This window comes from Hevea brasiliensis, chromosome 13 (assembly GCF_030052815.1).
Source record: "Hevea brasiliensis isolate MT/VB/25A 57/8 chromosome 13, ASM3005281v1, whole genome shotgun sequence".
Taxonomy (NCBI): domain Eukaryota; kingdom Viridiplantae; phylum Streptophyta; class Magnoliopsida; order Malpighiales; family Euphorbiaceae; genus Hevea; species Hevea brasiliensis.
Genome location: NC_079505.1, coordinates 69,189,672 through 69,206,944, shown reverse-complemented (window position 1 = coordinate 69,206,944; position 17,273 = coordinate 69,189,672). Strand labels below are relative to the sequence as shown.

The 17,273-nt window shown below is 33.5% G+C and overlaps 1 non-coding gene across 1 annotated transcript; it reads left to right on the top strand.

Annotated features, from left to right (window-relative positions):
- The first annotated feature begins 7,969 nt into the window (after nucleotides 1–7,969).
- Nucleotides 7,970–8,076, top strand: LOC131172337 (small nucleolar RNA R71). The gene has a single exon (XR_009142819.1). It is a non-coding gene; the product is annotated as a small nucleolar RNA R71 (small nucleolar RNA).
- The last annotated feature ends 9,197 nt before the right edge of the window (nucleotides 8,077–17,273 follow it).

Here is a 17,273-nt window from a genome sequence, read left to right as displayed (position 1 = left end):
GCCCATTCATCAAGCAAGGAAATAAGCACACAAGCAATAAATCAAAATATAACAATCTTCATTTAAATGGCCAAATCAGTTCAAAACCACAAAACAAATCAATATTTACAAACCCATCTCTAGAATCTCAATCAACTACTCACAAATCATTGTTTAAAGACAAACCCAAATGAAGAAATAAAGAAATAATGGAAATGTAAGCTAAAAGGGGTAGAAAAACCCAGCAAATTGCAGAAGGATCTCTGCAGAAAAGTGCAGAAACGTGATCCTTGCTGCTGCTGGAAGAAGATGCAGAAGATGCTCCTCCCTTTCCCTCTTTTTATCTTTCTAAAAATGCCTCCCTTGCTCTCTCTATGGAAAGAAAGTGATAAAGGGCACTTTATATAGTAGGGACTGTTTCTAGAATGGGTAAAAGGGGGAAGGATCCAGAGAAAGTGAGGTAAAAGTCGGAGTAACGGAAATGCCACGTCAATTATTTTCCAAGAAAAGCGACATAAGCCAGTCGGTTGTGTCGCGGGTTGTGTCGCTCGGCGTGAATATCGACGATCGACACAACTGCGACATAAGCTAATTCGGTTGTCTTTGCAGTTGTGTCGCTCTCGCCATTTTTACTCAACTTCAAAATTTTTGCAATTCGATTTTAATCTCCTCCAAATGGCTACTCTGATCAAAATACATCAAATTTCTCCAAATTTACCCTACAAAACAAATAAATTCCAAAAATTAAACTAAGAAAAGTGAAAATTGCAAAATTGACTAAATATATACTAATATCTAAAATAATAGCTATGAATAAGGATAAATTATGTGCAAAAATTACTCCTAAATGATGATCTAAAATGCATGCATCAAATTCCCCCATACTCAAACTCTTGCTTGTCCTCAAGCAAAATTTCATTAAAACTCATTTGGAAGGGAATGGAATCAGTCTTTGAAAACACAAAATTCACTAATCCAAACTACCAACTTACCTCTAGCCACCAACATTCCAAATTCCCACCAAAGAAAAGCACAAAGAATGAAGCAAGCACTCTCAACTATTACAGAATAGCTAAGAATTAACCAATCAACCCAAGCAACAAATACCAACCAGCTACAAGAGTCAATTGTGCCAAAACAAGCCTAAATGAAATAGATAGCCAATGTGTCTCAAATAGATGGTGAGTAATGTATGGAAGATTATATTGCCAAACCCATATGCAAGCATAAAAGATCTAACTCTACTAATGTAACGAGCATTTTTCAAAGAATCATTAGGTCTTTTTAAGGGTTGTAATGGGGTCTAATAGGGTAAAATTGTGGTTAACAAAGAAAGGGAATAAGGTAAACAAAATATGAGAATAATATTAATCGTGAAACTCAAAGTGCATCCAATTTTTCCAATTTTTTTTTTTTTTTTTTTTTTTTAAATCAAGTCAAGAGGAAAGAAATTCACAATGAATCTCAAGTGCTTATCACAATGATTATACAAAGGGACTACTTTTTATGCTTATTTATTTTATTTTATTTTGATTTTGTATGTGTCCCTATTTTATGTCACACCCAAAATTACCTTTGGGATATTTTGGTGACCTTTTCAACTTTTCACAATTACTCTAGCACTTTTCAAGATGTTTCAATCCTCCGAGATTTTTTTATTTTATTTTTATTTTTATTTTTATATTATCATTTTTTTATGCACTTAATTGCTAAAATACTATTCTCATAGATAGGTGGTAGTGTTTAGGTTTAATGGCTAGGTAAATGATTTGGGTTCCAAAGAAATTAGGGATTTAAGGTTCAAGGGGGTTTGCAAGGGTTAAAATGAAATTAAGGTAGGTTAAGGCTAAATGTGAGGTTTAAAATATGAAGAAATGCCTAAATCATATTCTTATCAAATGCAAGTTAAAAATTTCGCTTTGAAAGATCTAAGATGCTTGTTCTAGGAATGGTGAGACGACAATGACCATTTTCTTTCTTAAAGGCTTATCCAGACACTCAAAACTCAAAATAATTAATCAGAATCTGTATACCTAGATGAATGTATTAATTTTCAGCTATTAAGTAAGAGAAAGAATAATGCTTAAGACTTTGTACCCAGCTGGAACTTTCATTCCACTAACCATCTAAAGGCAAGTTGGATTGCTTGAATAAGTGGCTTATGGAATTCAGAGACCGGTTTAAAAATCCAAAAATTTTAAATGAATGAATGAAATGCATGAGTGTAAATGTCAAGTGAATCTATATGCAACTAAGTATGCATAACTAAGTGTATGAAGCTATATGCAGTGTATATACGTGAATATGTACAAGTATGAAGTAATGAATGTGTCGCTATATGCAAATGAAAAAGGAAAAATAATTTTTGCAAAAAATTTACCCTCTCCCCCATACTCAGAATGAACATTGTCCTCAATGTTAAAAGAGTGCATGGAATGAGATAATGTGCAAAAAATGGGTAGCTCATATGTGCATAAAGAATTATTACCATGTTGCATAAGCGAGAGCACAACTTGTGTTGACAGTGACACAAGCTGAGATGAGAATTGTTACCTCATTGAAGTGCAGCCAATTTAATTAGATAAAATTTGGACAGCTGCTGCACTCATTGCAAAAGAAACAGTGCAATGGAATCCATTAAATCAATTACACTAAAAAAATTTGGAATAGGGAAGTTAAGCTCAAAAATATAGCCATCAAGTGTAAATCCGAAATAGCAAATCAAAGCAAGTGAGTAATGTATTAAAGATATAAAAGAAAAATGTATTTTATGAGGAACTAAAAAAAACTGAATAAGTAAACGGTTCAAGTAAAAGAAAAACAACACAAGCAAAATATTAACTAAATAAGTTAAAAACACTAATGAATTAAGCAACTAATTTTTTTTTTTTTTTATGGGTTAGTGGGCTTTTTTTTTTTTTTTTTTTTTTTTAGCATGGGGAGCTAACACAATTATTTTATTTTTTTTATGCTCATTTGCTTGCAATGAATTGCATCCCATCTGCACAAGGAAATTAGAACAATGTTAAACTCTGAATAAGGAGTATAGAAAAACTTAAAACAAATATATATATGAAAGAAAATAAAAAAAAAATCAATGAAAAATTGTGAGTTATGCACAAAAATGCTAAGTTTAGGTCTTTAGCTTGACCATACTCACTCAAGATTTTATGGAGAATGAGAGAGATAGCAAGTTGCTATCTTCTCAATTGGCTCACCAACTGAATAATGCCTCAACCTTTGTCCATTTACCTTGAAATTACCAGATTTTTCACCAAAAATTTTCACAGCACCATGAGGTAAAACTTTCACAATTTTGAATGGACCTGACCACCTTGATTTTAATTTTCCTAGAAAAAATTTCAACCTTGAATTGAATAAGAGAACCAAATCTCTTTCTTTAAAGTCCTTTTTCTTGATATGCTTATCATGCCATTTTTTTGTTCTTTCTTTATAGATCCTAGCATTTTCATAAGCATCAAGTCTCAATTCTTCTAACTCATCAAGTTGCAAAAGTCTTTTGTGTCCAGCAGCTTGTAAATCAAAATTGATTGCTCTTATGGCCCAATAAGCTTTATGTTCTAACTCTACGGGCAAATGGCATGATTTCCCAAAAACTAACCTATAAGGTGTAGTTCCTATGGGGGTTTTAAACGCTGTTCTATATGCCCAAAGAGTGCCATCTAATTTAAGGGACCAATCTTTTCTGGACTTATTGACAGTTTTCTCCAAGATTTGCTTGATTTCTCTATTTGTGATTTCTACTTGGCCATTTGTTTGAGGGTGATATGGTGTGGCAATCCTATGCTTTACCCCATATTTTCTCATCAATTTTTCAAATTGGTGGTTGCAAAAATGGCTACCACCATCACTAATTATGGCACGTGGGGCACCAAACCTGGTCAAAACAAATTTTTTCAGAAATTTCACCACAACTTTTGCATCATTGGTAGGTGTAGCAATAACTTCTACCCATTTAGATACATAGTCCACCCCTACCAAGATATATTTATTCCCATAAGAAGATGGAAATGGCCCCATGAAATCAATTCCCCACACATCAAATAATTCAACTTCTAATATGGACTGTTGGGGCATCTCATCTCTTTTGGAAATGTTGCCTACCCTTTGACACCTATCACACCTGCTTACAAAGTCTCTCACATGTTTAAACATTTTAGGCCAATAGAAACCTGATGTCAAGACTTTTTCAACAGTTTTTGAGACACTAAAATGACCACCATATTCAGAGGAATGACAATGGTAAATAACATCATTTATTTCTTCCTCTGGTATACATCTTCTAATTATTCCATCATTGCATCTCCTAAACAAAAGAGGTTCTTCCCAAGAATAAAATTTAACATCATGCAAGAATCTTTTGTTTTGCTGCCAAGATAAATCAGGTGGCAAGACACCACAAGACAAGAAATTCACAATATCAGCAAACCATGGAAGTGCAATTCAACATATACAATTGCTCATTCATGAAAAATTCATCAATTGGCACAATTTCATCATCTTTATTTTCAGTTTTTATCCTAGAAAGGTGATCAGCCACCACATTCTCAACACCCTTTTTATCTCTTATTTCCAAATCAAATTCTTGAAATAATAAAATCCATCTAATCAACCTAGATTTAGCTTCTTTCTTGCTCATTAAATACTTTATTGCTGCATGATCAGTGAAAACAATTACCTTTGAGTTGACCAAATAAGAACGAAATTTATTGAGTGCAAATACTACCGCAAGGAACTCCTTTTCAGTTGTGGCATAATTAACTTGAGCTTCATCAAGGGTTCTGGCTTGCATAGTAAATGGCATAAGGTTTTCTATCTTTCATTGGCCAAGGACGGCTCCAACAAAGAAACTCGCTTGCATCACACATGATTTCGAATGGCAAAGTCCAACTGGGGTTGCATGATAGGAGTCATTGTTAAGGCCGTCTTTAACCTGCAAAAAGCAACCATACAATCTTGATTAAAATCAAATTTAACATCATGATTCAAAAGATTTGTTAAGGGTTTAGCAAGTTTAGAAAAATCTGAATAAATCGCCAGAAACCCAAAGATGTCCAAGGAAACTCCGCACTCCTTTGACATGGTTGGAGGGCATTTTTCAATAATTTCTATTTTAGCTCTATCCACTTCAATTCCCCTATTTGAGATTAAATGCCCTAAAACGATCCCCTCTTGGACCATAAAGTGGCATTTCTCCCAATTCAACACTAAATCATTATCAGCACATCTCTGCAAGATTTTAGACAAATTAGTCAAGCATGAATCAAAATTAGTGCCATAAACTGAAAAGTCATCCATGAAGACCTCCATAATTTCTTCAATAAAATCAGAGAAAATGGCCATCATGCACCTTTGAAATGTGCCAGGCGCATTACACAATCCGAATGGCATCCTTCGATAGGCAAAGGTGCCATAGGGACAGGTAAAGGTAGTTTTTTCTTGGTCATCAGGATGTATTGGAATTTGAAAGAAACCAGAATATCCATCTAAGTAACAAAAGAATGAATGCTTGGCTAATCTTTCTAACATTTGATCCATAAAAGGAAGGGGAAAATGGTCTTTTCTTGTGGCATTGTTCAACTTCCTATAGTCTATGCACATTCTCCAACCTGTAACAGTTATAGTGGGTATCAATTCATTATTCTCGTTTTTAACAACTGTCACCCCACCTTTTTTTGGTACAACATGCACAGGACTAATCCACTCACTGTCAGAAATGGGGTAAATAATTCCAGCAGCTAGTAATTTTAGGATTTCCTTTTTCACAACATCCTTCATTGTAGGATTCAATCTTCTTTGGTGTTCAATGGAAGGTTTACTATTTGGCTCAAGGAAAATCCTATGCATACAAACTGTTGGACTAATTCCCTTTATATCATCAATTGCATAACCCAAAACTCTTCTATATTCTCTCAAAACTCTCAACAATTTTTCTTTCTCAATATCAGTCAAACATGCATTAATTATAACAGGATATGTTTCATTTGGTCCAAGAAAAGCATACCTGATGTTGGAAGGAAGAGGTTTAAGATCTACCTTTGGGGCATCCTCTACCTTTAATGATGGTGGTTTGATCTCCAAGGTTTGCACTTCTTCAAGTTGAAAAATTGTGGCTTCAGGATGTGGTGGAGAACTCTCCAAGTGTTGTGCAAAAGTAGCCATGTTATGATTATCATCATCAATGCTCCCACCATGGACTAAGCAATTTTCAAGTGGGTCTTGTGGATAGCTTTTTCTAAAATGCTCTTGAACAATCTCATCAATAATGTCTACCCGCAAACAAGACTCAACTTCTTCATGTTTCCTTTTCATGGCTGGATTGATGTTGAATATTATTTGATCATCTCCCACTCTAAGTGTCAATTTCTCACCCTTTACATCAATTAATGCACCAGTTGTTGCCAAAAAGGGTCTTCCCAATAAGATAGGAACTTTTGTGTCTTCTTCCATATCCAAAATGACAAAGTCCACCGGAATGTAAAATTTCCCAACCTTGATAGGCACATTTTCAAGAATGCCTTCCGGATACTTAATTGAACGGTCAGCCAATGAAAGATACATGTTTGTGGGCTTCAACTCTCCCATATTCAACTTCTCATATATTGAAAGTGGCATTAGGCTGACACTAGCTCCAAGGTCACATAAGGCATTTGCCACACAATTATCACCAATATGACAAGGGATGGAAAACACACCCGGATCTTTGAGTTTGGGAGGTAACTTTTTCTGAATTATAGCACTGCATTGCTCTCCCAAGTTGATGGTGTCATAATCTTCTAGCCTTCTCTTGTTGGAAAGAATCTCCTTCAAAAACTTGGCATAACTTGGCATTTGGGATAGTGCCTCAGTGAATGGCACATTGATATACAACTTCTTTAGCACTTCAAGGAATTTGCCAAATTGTTTGTCTAGCTTATGCTTGATGAATCTTTGAGGGTAGGGAAGGGTGGGTTTGTAAGGTTCAGGTGGGATGTATGGTTTCTCTACCTAATCTAGCTAAATTTTGCTTTCTTCTTCTTTTTCATTTTTCTTGCTCTCAACTGAATTTTCTTCTTTTGTGCTCTCTTTTTCTTCTCTCTTGTTTTCACTCTCTTGACCAACTTTTTTACCACTTCTCAAGGTTACAGCCTTACATTGTTCATGAGGGTTTTGTGGTTGGCTAGGTAGTTTCCCATAGGAATTGCTTCCTGATGAGCTTGCTTGTTGCGCCAATTGAGTCTCCAACATGCGGTTGTGGACTTGTAATTGATCCATGGTTTGTCTCATGTGTTGCATTTCTTCCTCCAATTTGCTATTCATCTTACTTTGTTCAGCAAAAAATTTCTCCATCATGTTCTCCAAGGATGGCTTCGGTTCATGGGATGGAAGGGATTGTTGTGCTCTTGCTTGATATCCAGGTGGTGGTTGCCTTGTGGGCTGAAATTGAGGCTGAAATTGAGGTCTATTCTGCTGCACATACTGCTGGTTATGAGGATAATTTGAGCTTTGGCCTTGTTGAGCAAAAGTTGCTTGTGGTCTCCATGTTGAGTTGTTCACATTAGAGTAAGCATTTCCCATAGGTTTCTGTTGATAACCTCCTGCATAAGCAGCTTGTTCTTGCAAATAATCATCACCATAAGAAGAGTAATTAACTCCACAACTTTGAGTTCCATCTGTGAAGGCAACTTGTTGCATAGTTGTAGGAGTTGAGGTTGTTGCCTTTGTGCAAAAATCACTAAGAAGCTGAGTTAACTGGTCAAATCTTGCATTCATGTAGCTAACTGAGTCAAGTTCATAGATCCCAGCTTTCTTTGGCTCGAGTGCTCTAGGATTTCCCCATAAATGGGTATTATGAGCAATCTTCTCTAATAGATCATAGCATTCTTCACTTGTCATTCTCATGAAATCTCCTCCTGCTTGTGAATCAATTGTGTTTCTTATGGCTGGAGTAACTCTGGTGTAGAAATTTTGAACAATCATCCATTTGGGTATTTCATGATGAGGACATTGCCTTTCAAGCTCCTTAAATCTCATCCAAGATTCATACAAAGTTTCATCATCTCTTGGTTTAAAAGCTACCATCAAATTCCTCAAATGAGTAGTTTTCCCAGGTGGGAAAAATTGAGATAGAAAAGCTTGAGATAGCTGCTCCCAAGTAGCTATAATAGCTTGTGGAAGTGAATCATACCACTCCAATGTTGAATCCCGAAGAGAGAATGGAAATAAGGTGAGCCGAATAACTTCATCAGAAACTCTAGGTTGTCTTTGTGTACCACATATCATCAAAAATTTCTTCAAATGAGAATGAGGATTTTCAAGTGGGCTACCTCCAAATTGTGAATTCTGAACCATTTGAATAAGACCGATTTTAATTCAAATTGATTAGCTCCAATAATAGGTGCATATCTCTCACATCAAGACATCTAGGAAAAGCATAATCTAACATGGATCTTCTTTGAGGATCATTTTGATTAACAACAAAGATTTTGCCCGCTTTTGCCCGTTTCCTCCATTATCTCCACCAATAGCTCTATTTTGATTCTCCATATTTTCTATTGTCTCCTCTTGCTCAAATATTTGTTGTTCTTCTTTTCTCGCTTTCTTTCTTCTTTTGTATTCCTTTTGTTGGCTCGATGTAATTTTTCAATTTCGAGATTGAACAACAATTGAAGGTCACTTGTGCTTTTTGATCGTATCATAAACAAGAAAAGTACCTGAAAAACACAAGGAACAATAGTGAAAATAAAAGAAAATAAAAATTCTAATTAGCTTAAAACAATTAAAATCCAATTTAAAAACAAACAATTCCCCGGCAACGGCGCCAAAAACTTGATACGGGGTGTCCGCAAGTGCACGGGTCACAGTAGTATAGTTTTAAAAAAAATGATATCGATCCCACAGGAAATTGTGCTTAAATTGGAAATAAAAGTATAAGCTAATTAGAATGACAAAAATTAAAAGATATTAAAAATAAAATCTAAAAATTAAAATTAAGACAAAAAATTAAAGATGTAAAATGAAATTTGGAATTAAAATTGGTATTTGAGGAATTAAAACTAGATCAATCAATTAACTAAAATTAATTAAACTAGATTACCAAAAATTAATTTGAAATTTCTATTTATGAAATTAAGAAGAATTAAATCTAAAAAAAAAATAAAGTAATTCTAGATATTGGATTTAAATTGGAATTAAATTTAAATTGGATTTAAATTGAAATTGCTATTTATGAGGTTTGGAGGATTTATATCTAATTTCAATGAAAAATAAATTGATTCTAGAGATTGGATTTTCAATATTGTTTGCATGTGATTTTTCTCTAATTTAGCCAAACACATGAGAATTGCAATTTTGAGGGAAATCAATTCTTAAATTTTTGAAACCTTTTTCAAGCATTTCAAAGTTGGTTTTCATTAAATCAAACCCTGTTTTCACGGTATTTCAAACCTAACAAAAACCCATTTAAAGCTTTAATTGATTTTTGGAAAGTTCCCCTTAATCTTCTTAGCTTATTTCTAACACCAAGAAAATAAAGTTTATTGCAAGATTATCTATCCCTAATATTCACTTTTCAGTCCATCTATTAAGGATTAAAGCTTAACTTAATGAGGGCCCATTCATCAAGCAAGGAAATAAGCACACAAGCAATAAATCAAAATATAACAATCTTCATTTAAATGGCCAAATCAGTTCAAAACCACAAAACAAATCAATATTTACAAACCCATCTCTAGAATCTCAATCAACTACTCACAAATCATTGTTTAAAGACAAACCCAAATGAAGAAATAAAGAAATAATGGAAATGTAAGCTAAAAGGGGTAGAAAAACCCAGCAAATTGCAGAAGGATCTCTGCAGAAAAGTGCAGAAACGTGATCCTTGCTGCTGCTGGAAGAAGATGCAGAAGATGCTCCTCCCTTTCCCTCTTTTTATCTTTCTAAAAATGCCTCCCTTGCTCTCTCTATGGAAAGAAAGTGATAAAGGGCACTTTATATAGGCGAGGGGACTGTTCTAGAATGGGTAAAAGGGGGAAGGATCCAGAGAAAGTGAGGTAAAAAGCTGGAGTAACGGAAATGCCACGTCAATTATTTTCCAGTAAAAACGACATAAGCCGAGTCAGTTGTGTCGCGGGTTGTGTCGCTCTCGGCGTGAATATCTGACGATCGACACAACCTGCGACATAAGCTAATTCGGTTGTGCTGCAGGTTGTGTCGCTCTCGGCCATTTTTTTACTCAACTTCAAAATTTTTTGCAATTCGATTTTAATCTCCTCCAAATGGCTACTCTGATCAAAATACATCAAATTTCTCCAAATTTATCCTACAAAACAAATGAATTCCAAAAATTAAACTAAGAAAAGTGAAAATTGCAAAATTGACTAAATATATACTAATATCTAAAATAATAGCTATGAATAAGGGTAAATTATGTGCAAAAATTACTCCTAAATGATGATCTAAAATGCATGCATCATGATCTACAGTGATGCCTCTCACAATGGGCTTGGGTGTGTTCTAATGCAGGAAGGGAAAGTAGTTGCCTATGCTTCTTGACAGCTAAGGCCACATGAAAAGAACTACCCAACTCATGATTTGGAATTGGCGGCAATAATATTTGCATTGAAGATATAGAGGCATTACCTATATGGTGAGAAGTGTTATATCTACACTGATCACAAGAGTCTAAAGTACTTGCCAACTCAGAAGGAACTCAATCTGAGACAGAGGAGATGGATTGAATTCCTTAAAGACTATGACTGTGTGATCGACTACCATCCTGGAAAAGCAAATATAGTGGCTGATGCCCTAAGCAAGAAGTCCATAATGGCTTTGAGAGGATTGAATGCTCGGTTGTCTTTAGCACAGGATGGGGTACTTTTGGCTGAGTTGTGTGTAAAGCCAAGCTTGTTATAGCAAATACAAGAAGCACAGCAAAGGGATGAAAAGTTGCTAACTGTTATGGGCAGAACTCAAGAGGGGAAGGAGACTGATTATGAGTTGAAAGGAGATGGGTGCCCATATTATAAAGGCAAAATATGTGAACCAAGAGATAAGGAACTAAAAAAGAATATCTTGAAAGAGGCACACAGTAGCTTTGATGCTATGCACCCAGGAAGTACCAAGATGTATCAAGACTTGAAAACACATTATTAGTGGCCTAGAATGAAGAAAGAGATTAGTGATTTTGTGACCAGATGTTTGACATGCCAGCAAGTTAAGGCTGAGCATCAGGTTCCATCAGGGTTGTTGCAACCTATATCCATACCAGAATGGAAATGGGACCGCATTACCATGGATTTTGTGACTGGGCTACCATTGACACAGAGGAAGCATGATACTATATGGGTGATTGTGGATAGATTGACCAAGTCAGCTCATTTCCTACCAGTTAGAACCAGCTACTCATTAGAGAGATTAGCAGAAATTTACATAGATGAGATAGTCCGGCTACATGGAGTGCCAACATCGATCATATCTGACCGAGACCCGAGATTTACTTCGAGGTTTTGGAAGAGGCTACAGGAGTCTTTAGGCACTCGACTACACTTCAGTACGGCTTTTCATCCACAGACGGATGGACAGTCAGAACGGGTGATTCAGGTAACCCTTAGAACCTAGTAAATTATTATAAATGTTAAAAGACTACTAAAAATGACATGAATCACATAATAGGTATTGGAGGATATGTTGAGAAGCTGCATCATTGATTTTGAAGGAAGTTGGGAGAAGTATCTTCCTTTGGTAGAGTTTGCTTACAACAACAGCTACCAAGCCAGTATAAAAATGGCTCCATATGAAGCGTTGTATGGGAGGAGATGTAGAACTCCCTTATGCTGGACAGAAATGGGTGAGGAGAAAGTAGTGGGCCCAGATTTAGTGAGACAGACAGAGGAAAAAGTGAAACTCATCAGAGACAATTTGAAAGTCGCATCGGACAGACAGAAATCATATGCCAACCTGAGGAGAAAGGATATAGAGTATGAGGTTGGCGATAAGGTATTTCTTAAGGTATCACCTTGGAAGAAAGTGTTGAGATTTGGTAAGAAGGGTAAGTTGAGCCCTAGTTTTATTGGTCCATATGATGTCATTGAGGGTGTGAGTCCAGTAGCCTACAGGCTAGCTTTACCACCTGAGCTGGACAAGATCCACAGTGTATTCCATGTGTCGATGCTCAGGAGATATAGATCAGATCCTTCACATGTCATTTCAGCAGAGGAGATAATTATGTAACCTGATCTAACATATGAAGAAAAACCCGTCAGAATCTTAGCATAGGAAGTGAAAGAACTCAGAAACAAGAGGATCCCACTAGTGAAAATCTTGTGGAGACACCACAACACAGAAGAAGCGACACAAGAGAGAGAGGAGACGATGAGGCAACAGTTCCCTCAGCTCTTCACATTAGGTAAATTTCGAGGACGAAATTTTTATTAGAGGGGAAGAATTGTAACGCCCACACCGTAGGTAGTCCGTACATTTTACTGTTCTGACAACTAATGTCTATTTGAACAGTTAAAATGTCTGGAACTACACTTAAACTATAGTGAGGAGGCATAAATTAATGAAATAAATATGAAAAAAAATATTGAAAAAATTTTGAGAAATAAAATAAAATTTAGAGAATTTATTAATTGGTATTAAAAAAATAAAAATAATCCGATGAGCACCATGAAAGGCATTTTGGTCATTTCACCCCTAGAGGTGAATTTTGACTTAAATGTCAAATTAAAATTTGGAAATAGAATAATTAACATAAATTAATTTTATGAATTTGAATTTGAAAAATGAGAAGAGAAAGAAGAAGAAAAGAAAAGAAAAGAAAAGGGAAGAAAAGAAAAGAAAGGAAATAGATTTATGAAATAAAAAATAATAATAAAGTACACATAAATGTATATATATAAATACCCACAAGAGACAAAACCCCACCAACCATCTTCTTCTTCCTCTTCTCTCTCTCTCCTTGCCATTTCCCTTGCTCTCTCCCTCCCCACCATTGTTATCAAGCTTAAAGCTTGATTTCCCAAGCTTTCACTCATCAAAATCCATAGACCCCTTCATTAAAAAGTTAGCCCACTCCATAAGGAAGCCATTGATAGTGAAAAAAAGAAGAAAAGTTGAAGTTTAACAAGTTACCCAAGAGGTTAGTGCCTAATCTTCCTTTCTTCCTTTATTAATCCTTGAGTTAAGGTTAAAATGAAGTGAAATTTGTAAGAAACTAAAAGAAATAGGTGAGTTATGGGGGGAGTGAATTTTTGATACCCATGGTGAGTGATGGTTTTTGATGACTTTTATGTATATAAAATGATTTAATGAAGTTGGTTGATGCATTATAAATATTAGAAGTTGATTTACATTGAGATTTTATGAGGTTGAAATTGTGAGTTAGGGTTTGGCCTAACTTTGGTATTTTTGTATTATACCATGCAATTGGGATTGTTGAGATTTGTTGATGATATTTAGAAGTGCCTTGAATGTCAAATTGAAGCAAGGATGTTGGAGGAGAAATGAATTATTGGAAGTGCTATTTTCTGCAGGTTGTGTTTGTTGAGGGCAGTGTACATTTTAGGCCATAAATGAAATTGTGTGACTCCAATTAGTATGAAGCTAATTGGAGGTGAAACAAGACCCAAAATAGCCCATTTTCCATGAAGAAACCATGCCCAAATTCTGTCCAAAAACTTGACCTAAATACTGCCCAAATTCGGATTTTCCTGCACCAAACCCAGAAAATGACCAAATGAACAGTACGTGTTCATTTGGTCATAACTCTCTCTATACTGGTCCAAATGACCTAAAATTTTACCCATGGAAATTTTAGACATAGGGCTACACTTTTCATGAAGACCACTTAACCCAGTTTTGCCTTTAACAAATTCAAATTGGTAGCACAATTTGGGTCACTGAAATTGCCAACCCAGAAAATGACCAAATGAACAGTACGTGTTCATTTGGTCATAACTCTCTCTATACTGGTCCAAATGACCTAAAATTTTACCAATGGAAATTTTAGACATAGGGCTACGCTTTTCATGAAGACCACTTAACCCAGTTTTGCCTTTAACCAATTCAAATTGTTAGCACAAGTTGGGTCACTGAAACTGCCAACCTAGAAAATGACCAAATGAACAGTACGTGTTCATTTGGTCATAACTCTCTCTATACTGGTCCAAATGACCTAAAATTTTGCCCATGGAAAGTTTAGACATAGGGCTACACTTTTCATGAGGACCACTTAACCCAGTTTTGCCTTTAACCAATTCAAATGGTTAGCACAAGTTGGGTCACTGAAACTGCCAACTCAGAAAATGTCCCAAAATACTATTCCTTTGGTATTTTGTCCATAACTTAAGTTCTATAACCCCAAACTCAGTGATTCAAAAACTGAAATTCAAGTTTAAACATAGAGGAGCAATTGTTATGAAGGAATTGTGACTAAATAGACATTCCAACCTAGTCAAATTCCTAGATAAAGATAACACATCAACATGAACCTAATGAAAGGTTCATAGGAAAAATGCTATATAGGATAATTAAAATGCTCATAAGGAAAATTTAATATTAAAAATGATATGAATATGTAAATTAGGACTAATGTCCTATTAATATGAAATTTATGGTACCGATGAACAGTACTAGAAAATAGTAATAGTGAATAGTGCTAAATTAATTAAAAATATTTAATTGTCCATAGTATACCTAGACTTATTTATTTAGTTGGATAAATTGGTATATCAATTAGGGACTACAGATAGCAGTACTGCCTACTGAGAAAATCATGAACTGACAATATATGTCTTGTATGATTATTCTACAGGCTATATGCCTATTTACTGGCCATTGTGCCTACTTTATTTCTGGCTTTACAAGCCTGACAATGGTTTCGTGCCCGATACTGCCTGCATGTGATGTATTCTGGATAGACATATGGCTGTCTAAACAGTATACACCCGTGCATCCAGTCTTTATAAATTTGTTATAGGTTTCTTGGGCACTGATAAAAATTAATTAAGACTTAAAATACAATAAGTAATCATAAAAGATCCCGATAATGTTAATTGTTTCCAAAGAGTAATAAAAATATAAAAGATCAAGAAATTATGAGTTGCATATATTATTTCAAATTATTAAATTATTGTTATTATAAATTATGCACCACTAAGCGTTATGTTTAGCGCGTTGGTTTTCCATCGCGTAGGTACTGGAGATCAGTCCCAGCAGCCGCAGCAGCGCCACTAGTAGTGCACTGACAGAGCTCTTATCAGATCTGCCTTTGTCCAGAGTCACCTCACTGGTCTTTTGTATTTTGGTAGGGCCCATGTATAGACTAGTATTTTGGTTCATTATGTTTAGTCATGATGTAATTACTAGTTTATGATGTATTTCATTTTGGACTTGTAATTAAACTTTGAGATTGAAATGAAAACTTATAATTTATTATCTATGAATTTCTATATGAATGCAATAGATAATACTTCATTTTTAGATCTGATAAATAATTGTAAATGATATGATACATGAGAATATGATATGGAAATGTGTGAAATGAATATGGACATATTAACAGGTGATTAGTGGAACCCGCCAGATGCTAATAAAATAAGGGAGGCTCTGTCCGGGTCTCCACAGAAATAAGATATAAAAAAAAATATTTACACATAGAATACATGTTTTAAATGACATCAAAAGTTTACAATAGATATGATAAAACAAGATAGGATGCTCCGGCACCGAATGTGGCACTTCTTGCTCGGCTATACAGTAGACGGGTAAGGGGCGTCATAGTACTCCCAATTTTTTTTTTATTTACTCTATTTTTTTATTATTTCTTTCAAAAGTTATTAGTTATTATTCTCAAATTTTATTTATTTAAAGATATTTAATTAATATTTATTTAATTACTATTTTTTATAAATTTTTTATTTAATATTTCTTAAACTTTTAAATATTTTATTTTATTATAATTATATATCAAATGCAATCAAAATTTAGATATTTTAATTATCTATATTTTATTATCATTAATTTTCAACAAAATTATTTTCAAATTTTAATTAAATATCTATATTTTTATGCATAAATTATCTCTCAACTATATTTTTATATAGAAGTAGAATTTCAAAAATAGATTACAAATATGATTATATAAAAAATTCAACTACAAGTAAAGATGATTAAAAAAATTAAAGTTACAAATCAAAATTATAGTATCTTTCTTTTGAAAAATAGTATATATTTTTAATATTTATTAAATAAATAGAAAATGATGATATTTTAAGATTTTAATTTTTATGAAATGTATTTATCTTATATCATAAATTTATGTAAAACAATAACCATTTTTGTGAAAGAATTATTTTATAAAAAAATATATCAGATTAATTAAAAAAGTACACTTTATAAAAATTTAAAGGTATAGTATTTTTAAAAATAATATAATAAAATGTTATTTTTAATGAATAATAATGTTATATATTTTCATTATTTTTAAAATTAAATAATTTAATTCATTATTAATAATTTAATAATTTAATAATTTTTTTATTATATTAATAACAAAAACTATTATATTTATATATATTTTTAAATAACATTATTTTCTCATTAATCTAATATATTTTCTGTAACCTACTAAAAAATAAATATCGATTTACATAAATTATGAGATAAAATATAAAAATTTCATGAAATTTAAATGATTTTTTAAATAAAATAATTTTATTACATCTTAAATGAAGTACTATTAATATATATATATATATATATATATATATATATATATATATATATATAAAAGGAATTAAATATGTATTTTAATTAATTATACTATAAATTAATAAAAAAATTTTAATAAAAAATTAATTTAATAATAATAATATATCTTATTTAAAATATAATTAAAAATTAAATTAAAAAATAAAAATTATAAATTATTTATACATAATATGAACATTATGCTAATTGTCCACATTTCTCAAGTCTGATGCCTTGTTGTGAATTATGTATCTGAGCCTTGGACCATGCACTCATCTTTACTTGGTAGTCCAAAAAAAAAAAAAAACTTTACTTAATAGAATTTATTTTTGAAAAAAAAAAGGATCAATTTTCTAGGAAGTAGGATGACACATAAGTACAAACTCCAAAGAAACAAAGTTGGAAATGGGTAAGATTCCACAGCTAGCGGAAGGGGAGGGTGATTTTGTGTTACACAGACATGAATTTGACGTTTCAGATTCTAACTATCAGGAGGGTTTGCTTTCTGCCTCCTCATCTCTCCTCTCTCCCAAGCAACCAGC